Source organism: Ursus maritimus, unplaced genomic scaffold, assembly GCF_017311325.1.
Source record: "Ursus maritimus isolate PB19 unplaced genomic scaffold, ASM1731132v1 scaffold_26, whole genome shotgun sequence".
NCBI lineage: Eukaryota > Metazoa > Chordata > Mammalia > Carnivora > Ursidae > Ursus > Ursus maritimus.
This window is the reverse complement of record NW_024425119.1, coordinates 10,437,674-10,450,363: the sequence shown is the minus strand read 5'-3', so window position 1 is coordinate 10,450,363 and position 12,690 is coordinate 10,437,674.

Below are 12,690 nucleotides of genomic sequence, written 5' to 3'. Positions count from 1 at the left end.
TCTCTTATTGGTCAAGAACTGCTGTCTCCTCACCCAGTGTCTTACTTTGGACATATATAATGGTTTTCTCCTTTGGAACTGAAGACATTTTTAAAGGAATTGTCAAGGTTTGCCAAGATAGCCTGTTTGGTTTCTAGATTTGGGGAACCTATCGGGGCCTAGGGGAAGAAGACACTGAAATGTCCTTTTCCTTCCAGTGTTTTGTATCCCATCCACACATATATACTGCATACCATGAAGAATGGAGAAAAGTAAGAGAGAAGCTGCTTAATATTAACATTCTGATGTGTAACACCTCCAGGTGTTCTCCCAAAGTATTTTTATATATCTACATACTCCTTAGAAAGGTGCCTAATGTCTTACATGTACCCATAAGAAGCCATGGGAAAACTTCAGTAGAGTGAGCGTAAGTCGAGGATCCTCCAAAAGCACTGAAGATATAGAAATATGGAACAGTATTTTCAGGGAGTTGATCAAGTGTGAGGTCAGAGTAGAAAGAGTCATGGAGGGGTGCCTGCGTGGCATAGTCATGTAAGTGTCTGACTCTTGAGTTCAGTTCAGGTCATGATCTCAGGATGATGAGATGGAGCCTGTGTCCGCTCCATGCCTAGTGAGGAGTCTGCTTATGACTCTCTCTCCTTCTCCCTCTACCCCCCCACCATTCAAATAAGTAAATAAATCTTTAAAAAAAGAGAGACATACAGAGAGACCATACTGTCTTGGTGATTATAGCTTTGTAATAAAGCTTGAAGTCCAGAATTGTGATGCCTCCAGTTTTGGTTTTCTTTTTCAACATTCCTTTGGCTATTTCTGGTTCCATACAAATGTCAAGATTGTTTGTTCTAGCTCTGTGAAAAATGCTGGTGGTATTTTGATAGGGATTGCATTGAATGTGTAGATTGCCTTGGGTAGCATAGACATTTTAACAGTATTTTTTCTTCCAATCCATGAGCATGGAATGTTTTTCCATTTCCTTATGTCTTCCTCAATTTCTTTCGAATTGTTCTATAGTTTTCAGATCCTTTACCTCTTTGGTTAGGTTCATTCCTATGTATCTTATGATTTTTGGTGCAATTGTAAATGGGATTGATTCCTTGATTTTTATTTATTCTGCCTAATTATTAGTATATTGAAATGTAACTGACTTCCGTGCATTGCTTTTATATCCTGCACCTTTTCTGAATTCCTGTATGAGTTCTAGCAATTTTTTGGTGGAGTCTTCTGGGTTTTCTACATAGACTATCATGTCATCTATGAAAAGTGAAAGTTTGACTTCTTCTCCCCACTGTTGGTGGGAATGCAAAGTGATGCAGTCACTCTGGAAAACAGTATGGAGGCTCCTGAAAAAGTTAAAAATAGAGCTACCTGTTTATAGCAGAAATGTCCACAATTGCCCAAATATGGGAAAAGTCTTGATGTCCATCAACAGATGAATGGCTAAAGATGTAGTATATATACAATGGAATATTACTTAGTCGACAAAAAGAATGAAATCTTGCCATTTGCAATGATGTGGATAGAACTAAAGGGTGTTAGGCTAAGGAAAATAAGTCAGTCAGAGAAAGTCAAATACCATATGATATCACTAGTATACAGAATTTAGGAAACAAAACAGATGAACATAGGGGAAGGAAAGGAAAAATAACATAAGATGAAAATTGAGATGGAGGCAAAGCATAAGAGACTCTTAAGTACAGGGAACAAACTGGGGGTTGCTGAAGGGGAGGTGGGTGGGAGGAAGGGACAATTGGGTGGTTGGCATTAAGGACGACACTTGATATAAAGAGCACCGTGTGTTATATCCAGCTGACGAATCACTAAGTTGTACCACTGAAACTTAAAAAAAAAAAAGTTTCAGAGAAGTCAGGGATATAAAGATCAATATGGTAGTTTTCTCTGTGTCTAAATTTTGAGAATATCCATTAGTTGTTGAACATAATGGGCTCGTTTTTTTAGTTCCCAGAGTTAAAAAGTATTCATTTCAGTAGCAAATTCAGGAGAGATGGTGCCTTTTATAATTTACTGTGGGTGCAGCAGAGCAGAAAGTATATTCTTTGCAGGCGCTCCATTCCAAGGAAAATGCAAAAAGGACAATGTTGTCTTTGTCCAATCTCGTGCACCCAGTTTATTCATCTGAAAATTTTATTTTCTGATAATTAATGAGGGTAAAGTTATGGATAAAATAAGACTTTATCATTTAAAAATTATAGCTCTGTCCTTAATTACAACCCTGGGTTCTTTGTGGCCCCTCCCAAGGCAATGTGTAAATATCTAGCTTTCGTCCCCCTCAAATGCTCTGGATTGGGTAAGAATAATAATGCATTCTGAGAGGGGATCAAAAATAATTTTTATAAGACAGACCAATGTGATAATATCAAATGTTATGACATGTATAATTATGATCTTACAAGGAGAGGGAAACAATTACCAGAGGATTATTTGAAGAAATAATGACTGAAGCTGTTTCTAATTTGTTGAAAAACAAGTTAAATTCAGGAAGCGCAGCAAAACCCAAACAACAGAAATAAAAACTAAATCACATATGGGCACATCGTAGCCACACTTCTGAAACAGATAAAAAATATTGAAAGCAATGAGAGAATAACAACACTTTATATCCCTAGAAATTAATTTGAAATAATGAAATGTAGGAGATACTAGAATATTCATCTCAAGTAAAAAACCCTGCTAGCCCAGAATTCAATATTATGAATAGTCATAGAGATGAAGGTAAATTAAGACATTTTCAAAAACTACTTGGAACATCCATCACTAACAAGCCTGCAGTGCAAAAAGTGCTCAAAGAAGGAAATTTGTCAGGTTTATCTGTAATAGTTTCATTAGAAAACTGGGTGTTCCATGCAACTAATGAATCTTTGAACACTACCTCAAAAACTGATGATGTAGTATATGTTGGCTAATTGAACATAATAATAAAATAAATAAATTATTTGATTAATTAATTAAAATTAAAAAATAAAAATCTTTTAAAAACCTGGGTATTTGGGATGGCATAAGTATAAAATAAATAAATTATTTGATTAATTAATTAAAATTAAAAAAAATATTTTAAAAACCTGGGTATTTGGGCTGGCATAAGTATATATAAAGTTATAAATATCTGGGGAAATATGAAAGACAATCTTCTGTTAATTTTTTGCAGTATACATGGCCATTCAAACCAAAGTTTGTACGTTTCTCCCAGTTTTTACAATGTATGTCATATGTAATACATAGGACAACTATATACCATAATGGATAGGGGAGGTGAACATTAAACCTGCTCCATACAGGATTTCTTAAGTTCTATAACTAATGCTACCTAGACTGTGGAAAGCTAAGAGTGTGTACTGTAATCATAGAACAACCACTAAAAATGAAATGTAAAGAGGGATAGCCTAGAAGCCAATATACTAATTGAAATGGAGTTCTAAAAAATATTCAAATAATCCCAGAGAAGGCAGGCACAGAGTGCACAAAGACAAAATAAATTATCAACCCAGAAGTATGTTGTTTTGGAATTAACACATATAATATGAATAGTATATATATGATGACATGATTAAGAAAAGAATTCTTCTATCCCAGATTCTTACTCTGTTTATTCTTCACCATAAATATGTGTTATTCAGATTAAATTAGTATTTTTTGGCATATTCAATTTAGGCTGCCTTCCCTTGAAATGGATATAGTATTTCCCAGACTATAAAAAAAATAGGTTTACAATAATCTTATGTCTCTTATTTAAATCTCCAAATATATATTAGCACCTAAAAATAAAGTTCTACCCTTTCATTCACATAATCATTGCCATTATCTTCCTCATAGTAAAAAAAAAAAAAAAAATCCCTATATGTAAAGTTTATCAAAGGCAAAATTATTTGCCAGACTTTGGCGATCATTGTTGCTAAAGAAAAATTTCTGTGGTTATTCTCAACCCAGGCCATATAGGATTTGGAACCTATCTTGAAAACTGAAAATCATGCAAGAAGAAAAGGGGTTGGGAAGAAGAAAAGAAAAAGAGAAAGAAAAACACCAAATGATGGAATTCTTGAATATTGATTATAAAGTACAAATATTTAGAGTGAATAAAAGTACAAGAGATAAAAAGGGACCTCCAAAAAGAAGTTAGTGTCTGAGGGTTGGGTGACAGGAAAAAACCAAAGAAATTCGAAAAAGTCAAAAAGAGGAAATCCAAAAAGCGAAAACAAGAACTTTTAAATGAATAATTGATGGCGTGATTAAAGAACAGATTAGAAACAATTAGGGAGAAAGTAAGTGAATTGAAAGACACTTGAAGACAAGAGAAAAGGAGGGAGAAACTATAAAAGCTACTCAGGCATGAGGGATAATATTTACAGGGTGGATCAGAATGACAGGGAGAATGCAGATAAGTCATACCGGAAGAGAGCATATGTGATTGTAGTCAGGATTGGTAGCCCACTGGATCCTCCCATTCAGGAAACACAGTTCATTGCTATCAGAAAAGATACCTGTAATGAACACCTAGCTACATCATGATAAAACTATTTCTAGTTCCCATCCTTCCATTTTCTTTTAAAGCTATGACAAATTGGATTGTTGTCCCAACAGCTCACTGAAACCATTCTGTTTTGTACACCCAACGATAAACTCTCATCTTACTGGCTTAGCAGCAGCACTCCACAGAGTGGATCATCCATTCTTCCTGGAAACACTTTTTTCACTTGGTACCCATGGCAATACATTTTCATGGGCTTGATTCCTATCTCATCATCATGCTTTCAATCTTGCTTGCTGATTTCACCTCTTCTCTTCTACCTCTTTACATTAGAAAGTCACAGAGCCCATCGTAGAACTTCCTCTTGTTTATATCCACTTTAAGTTCCTGGGTGATAGTCTCAGTTACTTGTTTTAAGCACCACCTGTAAGCTGAAAAGCCCAATTTTATACTTTCTGGCCCAAATCTCACCATTCACCTCAGGACATTGATATCCGACTCCTTGTTCAACTGCTGCACTGGTGTGTTTCATGAAAAATTCACTCTTCGCGCATCCAGTCCAAACACAGACTCCTGATCACACCTAATCTTTTCCAGCTCATGGAATGGAAACAGATTCAGTCTGTTTTCAGATACTCAAGGTAAAGCACATGCCTCACCCGTGACTCCTCTCTGTCTTTCTCAGGCCACGTTTTCACATTAGAGTCCTCTTAACACTGACTTCAAAGTATTCCAGAGTCCAGTCTCTCACTGCCATTGCCACTCTTTACCTTAGTCCAAGCCACCACATCTCTTGCCTGAATTATTCTGAGTCTCCCTGATTTTGCTCTCAATTTTTATATTTCATTTTAACTGCCAAGTTGAGACTAACATAGTCAGAGCATGTTGTTCATCTGTTCATGCTTCTTGATAAGGTACAGCTTTACTTAACAAAAGCCTGGGTGATCTGAGCCCTCTTCCATCATGCATATTTCTTTATAATATAGCATTGGTCAATCTTTTCTTCATTAGCTCTCCCAAACAACCCACCAAGGAGTCTTTACAGACACATTATCACCATGAAAATTCAAAACCAAAAATATGTCATATATCTCTTTACGTACTATCTGTACAGTACTATCTGTACTTTTTACATAAAATCAGCAAGATTTTTTCACTGCCATCACCACAGAAATACAATTATATGAGAATATTATTAAAAACAACAGACCAACAAATGGGACAACCTGGAAGAAATGGATAAATTCCTAGAAACATGAACCTCCAAAACCAAGACAGGAAGAAATGGAAAACTTGAACACATGGTTAACCAACAAAGAAATTGAATCAGTCATCAAAATCTCCCAACAAACAAAAGTCCAGGGCCAGATGGCTCCCAAGGGGATTTCTGCCAAACATTGAAGGAAGAGTTAATTCTTAGTCTTCTCAAAAAATTTAAAAAAAAAAAGAAGAAAGAAGAGAAAGAAAGAAAGAAAGAAAGAAAGAAAGAAAGAAAGAAAGAAGAGAAATGTGAGTAAAACTTCCAAATTCACTCTATTAGGCTAGCATTACCCTAATAACAGAACCAGACAAAGACTCCACTATGAAAGAGGACTATTGGCCAATATTCCTGGTGAACGTGGATGCAGATTTTCTCAACAAAATACTAGCAAATCAAATCCAAAAATAATTTAAAGTATTAAGTGGGATTTAATTTTTGGCTGCAAGCGTGGTTCAATATTCACAAAACAATGTCATACTCTTAGAAAAAAAGGATAATTTTCCCAGCACCATTTATTGAAGAGACTCTTTTTTTCCACTGGATGTTTTTTCCTGCTTTATCAAAGATTAGTTGCCCAAAGAGCCGAGGGTCCATTTCTGGGTTCTCTATTCTGTTCCATTGGTCTATGTGTCTGTTTTTGTGCCAGTACCATGCTGTCTTTGTGATCACAGGTTTGTAGTACAACTTGAAATCCGGCATTGTGATGCCCCAAGCTTTGTTTTTCCTTTTCAACACTTCCTTGGTGATTCATGGCCTTTTCTGGTTCCACACAAATTTAAGGGCTGTTTGTTCCAGTTCTTTGAAAAACGTCATTGGTATTTTGATCGGGATGGCATTGAAAGTGTAGATTGCTCTGGGTAGCATGGACATTTTAACTATGTTAATTCTTCTGATCCATGAGCATGGAATATTTTTCCATCTTTTTGTGTCTTCTTCAATGACTTCAGAGGGGAAGGGGGTGGGGGAATGGGATAGGCTGGTGATGGGTAGTAAGGAGGGCACGTATTGCATGGTGCACTGGGTGTTACACGCAACTAGTGAATCATCGAACTTTACATCAAAAACCAGGGATGTACTGTATGGTGACTAACATAATTAAAAAATATTATTATAAAAAAAGAAAAAAGGATAAGAACTATTTGATCATTTCTATAGATGCAGAAAAAAGCATTTGACAATGCACAACATCCACTCCTGATTAAAAAAAAAAAAAAGCCTCAATAATGCAGGGATAGAGGGAATATACTTCAAAGTAATAAAGACCACATATGAACCCTGCAAAGCTAATATCACCCTCAATGGGGAAAAACTGAGAACTTTCCCTCTACAGTCCGGAACAAGATCGAGATGTTCACTCTCACCATTGCTATTTAGCACAGTACTGTTGGTCCTAGCCTCAGCAGTCAGACAACATAAAGACATAAAAGGCATCAAAATCAGCAGGGAAGAAGTCAAACTTTCACAATTTGCAGATGACATGATACTCTATAGAGAAAACCCGAAAGACTGCACCAAAAAATTGCTAGAATTGATGCAGGAATTCAATAAAGTCACAGAGTGTAAAATCAAACGTACAGAAATTTGTTGCATTTCTAACTCCAGTAATGAAGCAGCAGAAAGAGAAATCAGGTAATCAATACCAGTTACAACTGCACCAAAATCGTGAGTTACGAGGAATAAACGTAACCAAGAAAGTGAAAGACCTGTACTCTGAAAACTATAAAACACTAATGAAAGAAATTGAGGAAGACAAGAAGAAATGGAAAAATATTCTTTGCTCGTGGATTGGAAGAGCAAACATCTCCAAGTGCAATAAGCAAAAGGCAATAAAAGGCAATACGCCATCCCCAAAGTGGGATTGCTGGATCATGATACTTCTGTTACTAATGTCTTTAGGAATGATGGGTAAACATTACCCATTTCTTGTTACAAGAGGAGGAATGATGCTATGAAAAGCCCACAGCGAATATCATTCTCAATGGGGAAAAACTGAGAGCTTTTCCCTTAAGATCAGGAACATGACGGGGATGCCCACTCTCACCACTTTTGTTCAGCGTAGTACTAGAAGTTCTAGCCTCAGCAATCAGACAACAAAAAGAGATAAAAGGTATTCAAATTGGCAAAGAAGAAGTCAAATTCTCTCTCTTTGCAGATGACAAAGAACTTTATGTGGAAAACCCAAAAGACTCCACCCCCAAATTACTAGAATTCATATAGCAATTCAGCAACGTGGCAGGATAGAAAATCAATGCTCAGAAGTCATTTGCATCTCTATACACTAACAGTATGACTGAAGAAAGAGAGTTTAAGGAGTCAATCCCATTTACAATAGCACCAAAGACCATCAGATACCTAGGAATAAACCTAACCAAAGAAGTAAAAGATCTATAGTCTAGAAACTACAGAAAACTTATGAAAGAAATTGAGGAAGACACAAAAAGATGGAAAAATTCCGTCCTTATGGATTGGAAGAACAAATATTATGAAAATATCTGTGCTGCCTAGAGCAATCAACATTTTCAATGCAAACCCTATCAAAATACCATCAACACTTATTACAGAGCTGGAACAAACAATCCTTAAATTTGTATGGAACCAGAAAAGACCCTGAATTGTCAGGGGGTTGCTGAAAAAGAAAACCAAAACTGGAGACATCACAATGTCTGAATTCAAGCTATATTACAAAGCTTTGATCATCAAGGCAGCATGATATTGTCACAAAAACCGACACGTAGATCAGTGGAACAGAACAGAAACCCCAGAAATGAACCCTCAACTCTATGGATGACTAATCTTTGACAGATCAGGAAAGAATATCCAAAGGAAAAAAGACAGTCTCTTCAATAAATGGTGCTCGGAAATTGGACAGCCACATGCAGAAGAATGAAGCTGGACCATTCTCTTACACCATACACAAAGATAAACTCTAAATGAATGAAAGAAAGAAATGTGAGACAGGAAACCATCAAAATCCTAGAGGAGAACATAGACATTGGCTACAGTGACCTCTTTAAAGACATGTCTCTAAGGCAAGTGAAACAAAAACAAAAATGAACCTTTGGGATTTCATCAAGATGTAAAGCTTTTGCACAGCAAAGGAAATAGTCAACAAAACTAAGAGGCAGCCCACGGAATGGGAGAAGATATTTGCAAATGACATTACAGATAAGGGACTGGTATCCAAGATCTATAAAGAACTTCTCAAGCTCAATCCCCAAAAAACAAATAATCCAGTCAAAAAAATGGGCAGAAGACATGAACAGACACTTCTCCAAAGAAGACAAACAGATGGCCAACAGACACATGAAAAAACATTCAACATCACTAGCCATCAGGGAAATACAAATCAAAACCACAGTGAGATGCCACCTTACACCAGTTAGAATGGCAAAAATTAACAAGACAGGAATCAACAAATGTTAGCAAGGATGTGGAGAAAGAGGAACCCTCTTCCACTGTTGGTGGGAATGCAAGCTGGTACAGCCACTATGAAAAACAGTGTGGAGGTTCCTCAAGATGTTAAAAACAGAGGTACCCTACTACCCAGCAATTGCACAACTGGGTATTTACCTCAAAGATAAAGATGTAGTGAAAAGAAGGGGTACATGCTCTCCAATGTTCACAGCAGCAATGTCTGCAATAGCCAAACTGTGGAAGGAGCCGAGACGTCCTTCAACAGATGAATGGATAAAGATGTGGTTCATATATACAATGGAATATTACTCAGCCATCAGAAAGGATGAATACACACTATTTTCATCGGTAAGAATGGAAATGGAGGGAATTATGCTAAGTAAAATAAGTCAAGCAGAGAAACACAATTATCATATGGCTTCACTCATAGGTGGAACATAAGGAATAGCATGGATGACCACAGGGAAAGGGAGGGAAAACTGAATGGGAAGAAATCAGAGAGGGATGCAAACCATGAAAGACTCTGGAGCCCGGGAACAAAACTGAGGGGGAATGGGATAAGTGGATGATGGATATTAAGCAGGGCTGGTGTGGTGATGAGCACTGGGTGTTATATGCAACTAATGGATCGCTGAACACTATATCAAAAACTAATGATGTACTGTATACTGGCTAATTGAACATAATAATAAAAACATAATTAAAAAATAATAGCAATACAGAAGATTAATATAAATAAATAATAAATAAATAAATAAATATTAAAAAATAAGGAATGATGAAAAGAATTTCATTTGATGCAAACTAGATAATTGGATTTAAATTTTTTATTTAAATTCATCAAAATTCTTTTGATATTTGTATGTAATTAATTTGGGTCAAAAGTCTACCTTTCTGGAACTTCTATTTTTGTGTTTAAGGGCAATGCTTAAAAATTACCTTTGTTTTCTCCCTATATAGCTAAAATTGGGTTTTTGTCATTTATGACAAATATCCCTATTAAATAAGAGACATCTGGTTATGATTGGAGGATGAATCAATGGATAATGTCATTAGTAGTTACTTAATATTGTAACCTCTACCATGGTTGTATAGTTCAATATTGTCTAATGTTTTAACCTTCCCAGAGACATTTATTTTTATCATGTGAAATTTAAATAACTTATTTACGAATAATAAAATTGAATGTAGGAATCTTAAGAACTAGGGCAGAGAAATTGAGAACGGTTTAGGAGTTGGCGATAGGAGCAACAGTTACCATAAAGTTGAAAATGTAATAATTCTTCAAAGTCTTGGAGATAAATATCATTAAATTCCTGTTGTTAATGGGCTGATGGTTTCAGATTTTTCCCATTCTAACACTAATGACATAAGAAGAGTATAAGGGAAAGAAGTGCGTTATGCCAAGATTTACCAACCTGTGTAAAAATAGAACTGACACATTTAAGATACTCTTAAAAGACTTGAATTTTCAGGTCTCAGCATTTGTGACTGAGAAAAAAGCAAGTTAACAGATGGGTGGTCAAATCTCTGACCCCAGTATCTTTCAGAACATAAAAATTTCTAAAAGTCACATACCAATTAGATGCCAGACTATAAGCTGAAAGTCTCGGACATTCTGGAGGTGTGTGATAAAGTGTCTTCAGAATAGCCCAAGTGTAAGGATTTCCTGTTCAAATTTTAAGTGACACATTGATGAGAAATGTACTTTTTCCACTATTGCCTCACTCTGTGCTCTCTCACAGGGCGGGGAGTCTGTGAAGACCACAGATACTACCTGTTTACAAGAATAACTTGGTCTGCGCCTGGAAGATGCGCAGCTCTCTGGCCAACAGAAGGTATGTGTCACTGCCGCCCTGTCTCTCCAGCCACCTCATCTGGTGGGAGACACAAATGCTGGATGGGATGCACCTTAGGCACAGCTAATGCACGACGAAATCACAGAGAACACTGGTTATCTCTATTCTAACAATGCAGGGTAACAAACAGGAATAAGTATGAACTATGTTCAAAAATTTCTTAAATATTCAAATTCTTGCCTGTGGAGGAGTAATCAAGTGTAGACACACACGTATGATAAGAGTTTATAAATCAATATAATTTCAAGTGAAATCTCGTAAACATGATGCATGACAAGGAACGGTTAATTTTGATTTGTCACCAACATAGATATAATTTCATATATTACTTGATCTTTAGCCCAGCCTTTAAAAATAGATTTTTAAAATAACACCTTGCAAGTATGAAGGTCAAAGGTAATTCTTCATATACTTTCTTAAATAAAACCAGTCTAATTTTTCATAATATCAGGATGAGGTATTTTCTATAATATGCTGATTTCAGCTTACCTATGAACAAAGATAAGATTTCTAAAAAAATTGAACAAAACTTTGCAAAAGTTTTTAACCACACTGATAAAGACATCCCTGCGAATCATGTTACATTTATGATATGAATCAGAAACGATGATATGGCAACTGTGTTAAAAATAGAAATAAATAACATATTATTGAGAGTTTATAAATGCCAGCTTAAATCTTAAGTGTTTTACATGCATTATAGTTTACATATCTTTATCCCAATTATAGATTAGTAACTAGGTAGCTAGACATGAAGTAACTTTTAAAACGTCACACCTTGTAAGTTTGAAAGCCAGAAGTGATTCTAGAGCTCACCGACTGCAGAGCTAATTATGTGAACTACTTAATTACATTTATCTGACTTGCTACAATTGTTTACACAATAAAGCTACCTTCACTGCCTTTGACAGCCATCGGTGGCTTCTGAGTTCACACCAACACTCTTCTTCCATAAATGATCTCTACTTTTATTTATCATTTTACAGTTGCATATATTGGCCATTATCAATTACCCTTTTGAGGTGTCCTATAAGGATCTTTTCTGTTATTTATTTATTTATTTATTTTGGTTTTCAGTATTGTTCAGGTTTTGGATAAGTTTAGTGTGTCATGTGGCATATTTTACCATATACAGTATTTCATTAAAACTTAACGATTTCCAGAATTCTACAGTCATCCAAAATAAAAGGTCATTTAATAAGATCTCATACCCTTTATTAAGTAAATATGTCACCAAATTAAAGTGATTGACTGCAGGAAATTCCTGTATATGCTAACACTACTATTCCCCCAACTTTAGAATACTCGATCGTTAACCATTCATGGATTTTAAAAATTGTCATAAAAAATTAGTCTCATTATTTCCTAATAACAGCATTTTAGTTTTAATCCAGCTATTCTAACAACGTGTCTATGGAATCTGATTTAAGTTAATAAGGTTATCATTCTTTATGAGTTTCTTTATTCCTCACTAATTTATTGCTGTTCATGGCTACAACCGAAAATATTGCATCAAACATGGAATATCACTTTAAAAATCATTTATTCTATGATGAAACACTTATTTAAAGCTCTGAGAAAATTAGAAACAGACTTTTATATCATTCAACTGCAAAAGAGTGTTACCACTTACCTCACACTCCACCCAGTGTGATTCTAGCAGCACTCTTGTCATT